This window comes from Bidens hawaiensis, unplaced genomic scaffold (genome assembly GCF_021521415.1).
Source record: "Bidens hawaiensis isolate Kalapana, Puna unplaced genomic scaffold, B.hawaiensis_p1.1 tig00021190_1, whole genome shotgun sequence".
Taxonomy (NCBI): domain Eukaryota; kingdom Viridiplantae; phylum Streptophyta; class Magnoliopsida; order Asterales; family Asteraceae; genus Bidens; species Bidens hawaiensis.
Window position 1 is genome coordinate 325,083 of NW_027493279.1, and position 11,919 is coordinate 337,001.

Sequence of the window (11,919 nt, forward strand, 5' to 3'; positions counted from 1 at the left end):
TTATAACCTTAATTCTTGTATTGTAGGATTCCGCGGGTCCGGAGGACATGGGTCTGTATGCAGTCTATTCATCTGTGTATTCACAATTCTTAAGTGGGGTTGTGGATATTTAAAATAAAGCTAAAAAAGAGCAAACCCGCGATTTTCTGCCACATAAGTCAATAAACATGATCACTACGTACTAAAAGTACAAATGCACTACTGAATTGATCATCCACGTTGTTAGCCATATGGGGTCCCCTTGCTCGCGTCTCATTACCATTAAGAAACGGACAACAAGGGACACGCTACATGTAAACCCTATAGATGAAATCTTGCATGCTCACCTATGGTGATAGTTCGGGGTATTACTTGATAAAGGGGGTATGTCGTGTTTTGGGGAACACTAGATTTTAGTTAAGTATACCTTAATCATATTTAATGGCTGCTTGGTAGACTTTGATGCTTAAACTTAGGTGGATAAACATTACACTTGATCGTCTTAACTATTCATAAAAAAAGAGAGCAACAAAATTTTTAAATCTGCTAATTTTGAGGTTTAAGTCAAGTTGGGGTGGTATGGTCTGGTAAAAGCTGAAAATAAGCAGGTCTTAATTGTGTAAACCACTGAGTAATATTATTGTCGGATCTTATTTCTCCCCGTAAAGATTAAGGCATGGGTATAAGTGGACAACAATATCGGTGATCGCGGTTTTTGCGTTTTTCTAAGCTTTAAATTAACCTATATGTTTTTAAGACTGTATTTTCCGATTCTGATCCAAGTGCATTAGACTTTTTCAGGGACGAGAAAAATAATAAGTGAGGGGATATTTGATATAATGCAATATTTTTGTTTCCCGTGTATATTTTGTTTAATATTTTAATAGTTTTTGTTCATTTTCGGCCAAGATTTGTATACTACTAACGTCATATTGTTTGGTAGATCCGGATATTGATCGTGATCAAAAAGGGAGAAAAACAAGTAAAAACGAGCCAATACGAGGATCTGGAGAACGTCAGGAAGGAACCGGACAGAGAACCGGTCAGACCAGGCCGGTCTGACCGGCCTACCCTACCCCATGCGCCACGCCGCGCGACCATGGTGGCACACCATAGCCGCGCGGCGCCTAGGTGTATCAGATGATGTTTTTGTTCGTTTTTGTTCAGTGTTGGGCCCAGTTTTCAGCATATAAACATCCCGATCCTTAACCTGAAAAATACCCTACTGCCACCAGACCAATTTGGAGTATACGAGAGCTATTAATCGGGTTTCGTGACGGTTTTGAAGGCACCATAACATCCGGTGAAGAGACATATGTTTGCGAGTGGAGATTACGGGTTTTATCATCCTGATTTCCCGTTCTTTATTATTTTCACCATGTTTCGATTTTATTTACTTTGTGTGATTTAGATTACACGATGCTAGGCTAAACTTCATAAACTACCTAGGTCGTGATGAACCTTAATTTAGTTTGATTTTAATTGGGATTCTTTTGTTATGGATTTTATGCTTTAAGTAAAGTGTTGATTTTGAGTTAATTAATGCGTATGATTACTTGGTTTTATTTATTTGGATTTATTGTTTCACATTGTCCTTGTTGATTGTTTCATAGGATAGGGTTTTGTTAGGTCATTTACTGTGTGTTCTTGACTACTTTATGATTGATATGCATTAAGATCATAGAAACAATAAAACTAAATAAATAAATAAAAGTGAGCTGCTAGCCTAGAAAGTTGTAAGGTGATAGGTTATGAATAGATCTATGTTGGTTAGGATTGCTAAATTTAGTTCTTCGTAAGGAGTTCATCTAGGTTTGATCGTCAACTTAGTCTATTAAGTCAATTGATTCTACTTAGCTATCTTTGATTTCTGTGCTGTAAGGTAGGATTTCGTTATAAAGATACTTAAACATAAATAATTAAATAACGGTAAGGAAGTTTGATATTTAAAGTTGGTGCGTCTTAAAACTTGTTAGAAACTCATAGGTGTCTTCTTGGAGGATCAAGGGTCCTGCTCGGGTTTTCTGTCAAGGGTTTAACTTACGATCCTAGTTCCATAATTTAAGTTTCCCGGTTAATTGAAAGTCATAACTTTGGGGATTCTAGCCTAGGTAGTTACTTCCATCATCTGAATTAATCTAAGTGTTTTAATAGTTTATTATATTTTATTTAATTAGGGTTATGTTTATTAATAAAATAATTAATTAGGTTTAAGTAATCATTATGCTTTATTATTATTTAATTAGTTAGGGTATAGTTTATAGTGTATTATTATTTAGTTTAAACCCCCCTTAAACAATATTATTAAATAGTCGTGTCTTTTAGTCGAGTCTAATTTGCAAGTTTCTTAATTTAAAGAGTCTTGTGGGTTCGATTTTCGGACTTACTAAGTTGTACAAGAGTCGATTGGTTCACTTGCCTGTTAGTTGTTTAAGTTAAGTTTAAGAGTCTAGAGTATTACTTAGTGTCTAGTTTTAGCGTTTTTTTATTTGACTACTTTTAGCACACCACCGACGATACCTCAAAGTGCATACCACCTGAAAATAACCTGGAATTCTATCTCGAAGTACATGCATGACACGACGGCACCATATGTCGCCTCGTTTTGCATGCCAGCCATGAAGGTCGTGCTAAGACCTGAAGTTCTGACGATTTAAGCTAGTACGTGACATAGAGTTGAAGTGTTGCTCGTACAAGCTTAGGAATATAACTCCGAATACTCGTGTAAGGTAGGGGTTCTACCTAAGTCATTATTTTATTATTATTATATGGCTTAGACCATAGTCATGGGTATAGCCCATACCTTGATCCTAGTAATGTTTACATAAGCTTTAAACATACAAAGGATTATAGTAAATTTTCTTCTCAATTAAGAAACACATAATTTTTCATTCATGAGATTATATTCAAAATATAGTTTCTTCACGATTAAGAAACATAACATTTTATATACAAGAAATATAGTTAAAACATTGTTTCTTCATGATTAAGAAACATAATATTTTACATACAAAGGTAGCAGTGAATGAATGTTTCTTCTTGAAGAAGAAACAAATTATAGATGTTTCTTTATGAAGAAGAAACTTGGCATAATATTTGATAAATAAACAAAAAGACTACAGTTCTTGATATTTTATTCAAACAAATGATCAATCAAGGTTTAAAGCTATTAAAATCCTGACTAAAGGTCTGTAGCCGGTTCAAGAGACGATCAAGGTATTTATATAAACCTCTTATATTATAGGTTAATCATCAACCAATCAATCATTCACAAAGGTTTTCAAACGCGATCACCACATCATTCAGAACAGATAGTCACATGTTAATACGTTAACCTTGACAATCAGTCAAAACATATTTATACTCTATAAGAGGGACGGGTTGTTTGTGTTAAAGAGTCAGTCAATGTTTACATGAGATTATGTGATCTCTGAAACGTTATTACACAAAGTAGAAAATAAAAGCAACTCAGACCAATTACACATGTATCTGAATCCATACGTAATTGTTCAGCCAAAACAGTGAAAGGCTACGTGGCCGCGTGATAACAGTCATAACTAGTTCTCCATTAGGGGCTACGTGGCTCGGGGAACACTTTTGTGTGTGTGGGGTATTGGTACTAATCCTGGAAGTAGAAATACTTCTGCTGAGCTTGTATAGAAAACTATATTTGTATTGTAACTATAATTTAAATATTTATTGAGTCAACGATTCACCAGCATATCGCTGACGCATTTTCCCCACATTTCAGGGAAACAGATTAGCACAGGTAGCAAGGAAGTATATTCATTCATGAAGTTAGATGCTCGCAAGGTAGAGATGACTCAGTTTTAAATTATTAAAGTATTATAAACAAGATTTAAACATGATTTATAAATCAAACACTCAGGTATTATTATTCGAGAAGTTTAAAATAAATTAATATTTTATTATAACCAAAGTCTTCCGCTAAAATAAACCGTAACTCTGATGTATTCACAAAACAGGTACCAACTATTAGTCATACGCCTAGGCCTAAGCTGGGGTGTGACATAGGGACCAATCTGAAAAATGTGATTAAATATTTTATTTTGATTCAGGACCCAGCAACCCAGAACCAAACCCGTTAATAGACCCAAACACGTATACCCATTGTGTTTCTTGAGCCTTAATCTTTGATGTATATTTGGAATTGATCCTTTTGTTGGTGCATAATGTCAGTAGTTCAGTGTCTTGTGTTTTGTATGTGTCTGTAATCGTTTTAGATTGTTTGTTTGGTTTTGAATATTGTTTTGTATAAGTTCGCCTGAGATGTAGGCGAACTTGGAGAATAAGCGAAGTTATGACAACTTCGCCTAGTATGTTAGGCGAAGTTGTGGAGGTCTATTTAAACCTCCACTTCGGCTTATCGTGAAATAGTTTTTCCGAACGTGTGTTAGTGATTATTGATATCACGTGTTGAAGTGTTGCTATACAATCGAGTTTATTAGTATTGTGCCGTGAGTTTGTTTTATCGGTTCAACGTATTATCTATCTTACGCTCGTATCGTATTACGTGGGGATTCCGCACTTTCGTGATACGAGATATTCCTGTGTGATCCGGCTGGGAACCTACAATTGGTATCAGAGCGTTTGCTCGTGATTGTGTGGTTCGGTATTATCACACGGGTGTTAAGATCGTTCCGTTCGACTATTCGCGGAATGAGTTTACGTTGAAATACTTAGTTTTTGTGTCTTGCCCATCTTCCACCATCAAATATACCCCAAAACACCTCCGCATACCTCGCAATACATCCAATTAAAACCTGCAAACCTTGTGTTCATCAAACGAAGTTGCCGTCAACTTACGTAGGGTTAAGCGAACTTATAAGGTTTAAGCGAAGTTAATAGGAGGCGAAGTTAGGAAGCAGCGAGGTTGAGTGTTCAGCGAAGTTAAGCTTCAAGCGAAGTTAAGTTAAGCTTCAAGCGAAGTTGTAATAACTTCGCTATCTGATCACTGTTCACAAAAAGTACTTTCTTTTTATTTCGAGTCGTATTTCTTTCAAATATGAATTCAATAAACATTACAGAACTGGTAAAGATGGAGGTTGAAGCCGGTTCAGCAACTAAAGCTCCAAAAATGCTTAAGGGTACCGATTTCGTTGCATGGAAAGATCGGTTTGAACAGTTTGTGAAGTATCAAGATGCTAAGATGTGGGTTTGCATTCAAGATGGATACATTCCACCAACATCCTTGTTTGAAGGTCGTGAACAGATTAAGAAGTACAGTAAGATGGAAGAGGAGGAAAAGAAAATGTATGAGGCAGAGAGTAAAGCTCATGCAGCTATAACAATGGCTCTTCCACAAGAGATTCTTCATACCTTCAAGAAATACAAAACTGCTAGAGAGCTATGGGAAGCACTAGAAAATAGATATGAAGGTAATGTGGGATACGTGCTTCCAAGATAAAGCTGCTAAAAACCCAATTCTCTATATTCAAGTATTTGAAAAATGAATCACTTGACGATATCATCACAAGATATTATCACTTGATGACCGAACTAAGTAATTACTCCATTGAATACAAGGAAGAAGAGATAGTAGAGAAACTTCTTGATCCTCTTCCACCGAAATGGGAAATGTACACTGTTCTGATGAGAGAAGATAAAGACTTTGCCAAGATTGATTTGGAAAAGTGGTCAATAAGTTACGAAATTTTGAGCTTAACATGGTTCGTAAGGAGACACCAACTGATCAGGTTCAGGATCCAGGAATGTATGGTGCGAAAGTCACTCCAAGCTCAAGTTCAAAATCAGAATCCTCTGCTTACTACTCAACTCGAGATGGTCATGTGATTCTCAATATGGATGGTGACGTATGTTTCGTAGCTGGAGGTAGTAATCCTTCAAAACCTCAAGCCACAACTGGAAATTTCTCGTCAAATGTTCCAAGCTACAACTACTCAAAGATGCCCATGAGTGTTAAATCAGCTAAACAGCAGTTTGCTCTCTATGCATCCTTCATTGCATCCTATGAGAACAAAGGTAAAATAGTCGACCCTGCAACGTTGGATGAAGACTATGATCAGATCGATGCTGATGATTTGGAAGAGATGGACCTACAGTGGCAGATGGCTATGATAGTAAGAAGGGTAAAGAGATTCATGAAGAAAATGGGTAGAAAGTTCGTTGGAGAAAGACCAGGGTTTGATAAATCAAAGGTTCGATGTTACAACTGTCAACAAAATGGTCACTTTGCTAAGGAATGTACAAATGAGAGAGTCGAACGAAGTCAGAACAGGCCTGCACAATAGAATGGGGGTGGTAGTGAAAATAGGGCTATGGTATCTAGACAGAATGGTGGATACAACTGGAATATACAAGTTGAGGAAGTGTTCGAACAGGCTAATTTGGTAAACATCGAAACTGGAGGAAGTGAGGGGGAGACGGGAGAAAATCAAGCATATATGGCAGAAGTGAACGATCAGCTCTCTGAGGTAAGTTCTGAACTTCATTGTGAACAATGTGAAAATCTGTCTGAACAATTGAACACAATAACTGATCAGTTTGTTAGTTTGGACACACAATTTAAAACCTTAAAAGAATATCATCACTATACTAAAACTAGAGAAAACAGTTACTTGGTAAAAATAAAAGCTAGTGAAAAGGATATCAGAAGTCTTAAAGCCAGTCTAGCTGAAAAAATACAAGTAATTAATCTTAGTTATGAAGTGTTAGAAGAAAAAACCAAACTAATTGCTGAAAAAGATAAAAAGATAGCTGATTACCAGGTAAAAGTGGTGGAACTAAACAGAAAAATTTAACAATTTAGAAATTCTTCAACAATGCTAGATCACATCATAAGTGTTCAACGTTCCCCGGTTAACAAAGGAGGAATTGGATTTTCTGAAGTTCCACCATCGTATGACAATAACTATACTTATGATCCTAGTAATCAGCAATCTGCGAATGTTGAGATTAGTCAGACAGATCCAATCAAAATTTCTACTAAAGAAACTGAAGTTAATAAAAGCGAAACGAGTAAGTCAAGTTCTAATGTTGCGATTTCTGTCCCTAGCTCTGTCTCATCAAATTCGAACAAGTCATCCGAATTAGGTGAGATAAAAGAAGAGTAGTGTTACTAAAACGTGGGGAGGAATATAAGCCCAATGAAAAGAATTCTTCCCTAAATCCGTTCGTCCCACCATATGTTAGACAAACGGGTAGTAATGCAACCTCGACATCTGCAACAACTGTTGAGATGAAAGTTCAAAACAGAAGTTGTTTCAGATGCAATAAAGTTGGACACCTTATTGCTGATTGTCCTCTAAAACAGAGAAAATTTAGAGGTATGAGGCCTCCGAAAACTGAGAATAAAACGAATACTAATTATGATACTGGTAAGAATGTGAACACACCAAATTTTATTCATTGGACTAATCCAAGATTTCAAAGAAATCAGTCTCATTTTTTCCCAGTCAACTACCAAACCAACAATTATAATTCAGTTAATTCACTAAGGTTTGGATGGCCTCATAGCCAGTCCTCTAGAAGGTTTCCTTTCAGAACTTACAGAAACCATCCTCAAACTGACTTTGGGCAACCAAAGTACTGGATGCCGGTCAACAGGTTTAATCGACCCAAGACCAGTAGGTCTTGGGTCCCCAGATTTTAATCTATTTCTTTAATTGTGCAGGAACAGTTAAACAGGGCTATAAACAATATGTGGGTTGTTGACAGTGGCTGTTCCCGGCACATGACTGGTAACAAGAAATTGTTACATGACTGGAAATCTGTTCAATGAGGAAGGGTTAGTTTCGCTGGAGAGAGTGGAGGTAGAATCAGTGGTATTGGAATTGTGACGAATGGAAGAATGAAGTTAGAGAAGGTGAATTTTGTGGAAGAGTTGAAGCATAACTTGTTGAGTGTATCTCAGATTTGTGACAAAGAATACACGGTGCATTTTACTAAAAATGAGGCAATCGTTCTTTATCCTGGTTTCAAGATACCAGAGGCCTGGTTGGTGATGAAAGCTCCACGAGAAAAGAACACGTATGTAATGGATATGAGGTCAACTAAGATGACAACAGAAGAGTCATGTCTTCAGTCAAAGGTAACTGAGTCTGAGTCAGAGTTATGGCATCGAAGAATGGGACATATACATCAACGCAAAATGAATTACATTGTCAAGAATGGGCTGGTACTTGGAGTTCCCGTGAAGAATTTTAACTTTGAAGATCAATGCTTGTCGTGTAAGAAAGGAAAGAAACACAAAAAGCCTCATCACTCCAAGAAGGTTAACTCAATTGTCAGTACCCTAGACCTACTACACATGGATCTCTTTGGTCCTGTGAATGTAAAGAGTCTAGGTGGAACGTCATACTGCTTGGTTGTAACCGATGATTACTCTAGATACTCTTGGGTATACTTTCTGAAGGCAAAAGATGAGACTGTTCAGTTGGTAATTAACTTGATTACCAAGGTTGAAAATATTGTTGGGAGAAAGGTTAAGTACATCAGGAGTGATAATGGTACAGAGTTCAAGAACTATCAGATGGAGATGTTTTGCTTACAGAAAGGGATAGAACATCAGTACAGCGTCCCGTATACTCCGCAACAAAATGGAGTAGCTGAGAGGAAGAATAGAACGCTAATCGAAGGAGCCAGAACCATGCTGGCAGATGCTAAACTTCCTGTGGTGTTCTGGGCTGAGGCTGTTGCCACAGCCTGTTATATCCTTAATCGTGTTTTAACTGTTAAAAGATTAAATAAAACTTGTTATGAGCTTATGCATGATAGAAAGCCAAACTTGAATGGTCTCGAACCTTTCGGGTCCCCATGTTCGATATTAAAGACAAACTCTAAATTTGGTGAGAAAGCCGACGAAGGTATTTTAGTCAGATATGTTGTTGGGACTCCCAACAGAAGAGTCTTTAATTTATCGAACAGCAAGGTTGAGGTGGTCTGTAACACTGACATTACGAGTTACAAATCACCAAGGCCTAGCACGGGACCTGCTGAAGCTTTCGACTATGATAAATTATTCAAATATTTTAATGTGCCTTACTTGGATTTTGCAGAAGTTGATGAGAAAATTGCTTCACAGATTCTGTATAACAAGGAGGAAAATATTGTGCAACGTCCGCAATACGATGAATGTCAAACAACCTCGTCAAGTTCCGTTGATACTCCTGCTGCCTCCACTGAAGAAGAATTCTACAATCCATTTCACTCTCAACATCAATCACACAATGATGAACTCTCTTCAAATTTAGAAAAGAATCTGGTAGTCGGTCCGGTTCAGACTACTGGAATTCACAAAAATCACCCTTTGGAGAACGTGATAGGTAATCTGTCTGACGGTGTTCAAACAAGAAGAAGTTTGGATGAACACACATGTGTTTACGCAATCATTAAAGACACGAGTATGATAAATGAATGCTTGTACACCTGCTTCATCAGCCAGATTGAACCGAAGAATTATCAAATGGCTCTAAAGGATAGCTCGTGGGTTGAAGCAATGCAAGAAGAATTAGCACAGTTTGAGAAGATGGAAGTATGAAAATTAGTTGAAAAACCACATAACGTAAATGCTATCGGTACAAAGTGGGTTTTTAAATGTAAGAGAGATGAGAAAGGGATAATCATACGGAACAAGGCAAGACTGGTAGTAAAAAGGTTTAACCAACAAGAAGGAATCGACTACAACGAAGTGTTTGCTCCTGTGGCAAGATTGGAGGCAATTCGACTATTTTTGGCATTTGCTGCACACAAAGAGATGAAAGTGTTCCAGTTAGACGTGAAAAGTGCCTTTCTTAATGGTAAAGTCGATGAGTTGGTGTATGTTGAACAACCTCCGGGTTTCCCTGACCCAGATTTTCCTGATCATGTGTACAAACTGTGTAAAGCTTTATATGGGCTACATCAGGCCCCTCGTGCCTGGTACGCAACCTTGTCCGATTACTTGCTTGAGAATGGGTTCGAAAGAGGAAAGATCGATAGCACGCTGTTTATCAAGAGAAAAGGGGGAGATTTTCTACTCGTTCAAGTCTATGTGGACGACATCATTTTTGCTGCATCAAAAGTCACCATGTGTCAGGAATTTGAAGCAGTCATGAAGAAGAGGTTTGAAATGAGCGCCATGGACGAATTAACTTTCTTTTTGGGATTGCAGGTAGATCAGAAGAAAGATGGGATGTTTATTCATCAAACGAAATATGTCCATGATGTGCTCAAACGCTTCAAGATGGACGATAGCACCCCATTTGACACTCCAGTTTGCGTCAACCACAAACTGGGTGCTGATTCTGACAGTGATGAAGACGTTGATCCCACCCAATATCGAGCAAGCATAGGTTCTTTAATGTATCTACCTGCATCTAGACCTGACATTATGTTTGAAGTTTGTCTTTGTGCTCGTTTTCAGGCAAGCCCGAAGGAATCTCACATGAAGGGAGTGAAGAGAATCTTGTGGTATCTCAAAGGCAAGCCTAAGTTGGGATTGTGGTACACGAAAGGGGGAGAACTAGATTTGGTAGCTTACACGGATTCTGACTATGGAGGTTGCAATCAGAACAGGAAGTCAACAACGGGCGGGTGTCAGTTTCTCGGAAGCAGACCTCAGTAGCCATTTCAACCTGCGAAGCAAAATACATGGCAGCATTAAACTGCTGCTCCCAGATTCTATGGATACAACAGCAATTGCGCGATTATGGTCTGAATTTCACTCAAACTTCTATTTTCATTGATAACACTGCTGCAATCTCAGTAACTAACAATCCCGTCAAACACAGCAAAACTAAACATATTGACATTCGTCATCATTTTATACGGGATTGTGCTGAGAAGAAATTAATTGTGCTTGAAAAGGTTGATTCTTTGGATAATTTTTCCGATCTTTTTACTAAAGCGTTTGACCTATCCCGTTTTCAAAATCTTGTTGAGCTTAATGGGATGATCCATCCCGAGTAACCTGGTTTATTAAAAAAAAAAAAAAAAAAAAAAAAAAAAAACATCACTATCGCCTAAAATTATGTCGGTTGCTTAAGTTTGAAGGACATATCTTCGGATATGTTTGGTCCTTACTTCTACTTGTAGATTATGAGGATAACAATTAACCAGATGACTGAAAGTGACCGGGGCGGTTTATGATAGGCTTTTATTCTTTCGCTGAAAAATAGTCGTTCATACTTAGTTAGAATGACACATACTCGTATGTGGTCGGTCCAGCTGATCCATTGGATCTTCAGGATAGCCGTTTACCTGAAGACTTTGACTTGATCGGGGCGATAGAATTTAAATTTTTTTTTTTGGAGATGATATAATTTTTCAAGTCTATAACTTCGTAAGAAGTTTCAATACAATGTTTAAAAGAAAATTGATCCAATCTTGGAAAGTGATAGAAAACTGTTTTTGTGTGCTTAACTGGTGAAGTTATTAGGCCTAAAGGACTCAAGAACAGTCATTGTATGTTATGGTAGCTTTCTATGGTACATAAAAGTAGAATTGATACAAACTAATTCTTCTCGATTTAATGTGGAGAATCATTCTGAGTTGTGCATGTCTCCATGTACATCTTTCCGAATGATAGGCAGAAAAGTGATTACCCAGTCATACACGAGCCCGTGAGTGTTCTGATTCCCAAGAAGATAGTGTCAACTACCTGCAGTGATCCAGATTCGGGACTTGCAGTTGTCTACAATTTGAAGCTGTATTAATGTCTTTATTAATAAAAAAATAAAATAATAATAATTAAAAAAAACATGTATATTGTTAAGCCTTCTGAAACTTATGTTGTTTCAAATATCAAGAAAGAGGCAAGAGAGAATATTTCAAGCATAAAAAATAAGGAACGGGAAGAAGACTCTAAAGATCGACGTGTGCTTACTGTTTAATCAGACACTACGGGTCGAAGTCAACTCGGGGTGACATGGGGAAAGCAAAATACGCTTTGAGAATAGATAGGAGGCATCACAATCTCTC